This window comes from Penaeus monodon, chromosome 27, assembly GCF_015228065.2.
Source record: "Penaeus monodon isolate SGIC_2016 chromosome 27, NSTDA_Pmon_1, whole genome shotgun sequence".
Classification (NCBI taxonomy): Eukaryota; Metazoa; Arthropoda; class Malacostraca; order Decapoda; family Penaeidae; genus Penaeus; species Penaeus monodon.
In genome coordinates this window covers 36698999-36699814 of record NC_051412.1, presented here as the reverse complement: position 1 = coordinate 36699814, position 816 = coordinate 36698999, and positions in this window count along the sequence as shown.

Sequence of the window (816 nt, the reverse complement as noted above, 5' to 3'; positions counted from 1 at the left end):
CTATGCCCAGGGAATCCGCCAGCCAGGAGCCCTTTGGAGGTACGTGAAGGCGGACGCTGGGTCCTGACAGTCAGGGTCCGGAGTTGGTGGCTTGGTCCAGTGGAGTGCTCTGTTCGTGCGGATCAGGGCAGGGGAACGGTAGGGATATTTTGGATACCGTTCCTTTGTATCTTCAGAAGAGTCGCACAACAACAGTGTGTGGGAAGGAGACCTGAAAACAGGTGTCTGGAGAGACAAGTGCACGCAGTGCAGCTGTTCGTCTCGATGAGAGCTACCTGGGGGGGGGCCAAGGTCGGAGGTTTGTTATCCAAGACCGACATTTCCATCGTTTTAGTGATTTACAGGGGGGATAGCTTCAAGAGGAAGAAATGAAAGCACGAAAGAAGTGATGCATGAAAAAAGGTGCTACGCCCATTCCAGCTAGAATAGTGATTTAGAGGGTTCAGCAATTAAAAATTGAAAACAGTAGGGTTTAAACAGTAATACCAAATCTCAATGAGGAAGTTGGTCTTAAAATTCTTTGTCAGAAGAGTAAAAAACGAAACAAGGATGCAAGCTAGAATTTGTGGTTGTGAAGAATCTACCCCAAAGTTTAGATTTTTCACTTTCTTAATTGCTTTCCTGATTCTTAGAGGGGCTACATTCCTGTCAGCTATTCGCATGGCTGTCCATTTAGTTGAGGAAACATCAAACTTATACTAGGACATGGTAGTTTTTGTTTCATACAGTCATCCACCCTTGTAATTATAATTTCCCTTTGCTTTGGAAATTTTTTAATTCGCAAAAAACATTCAAACTTGCAATTAATATTTGTCC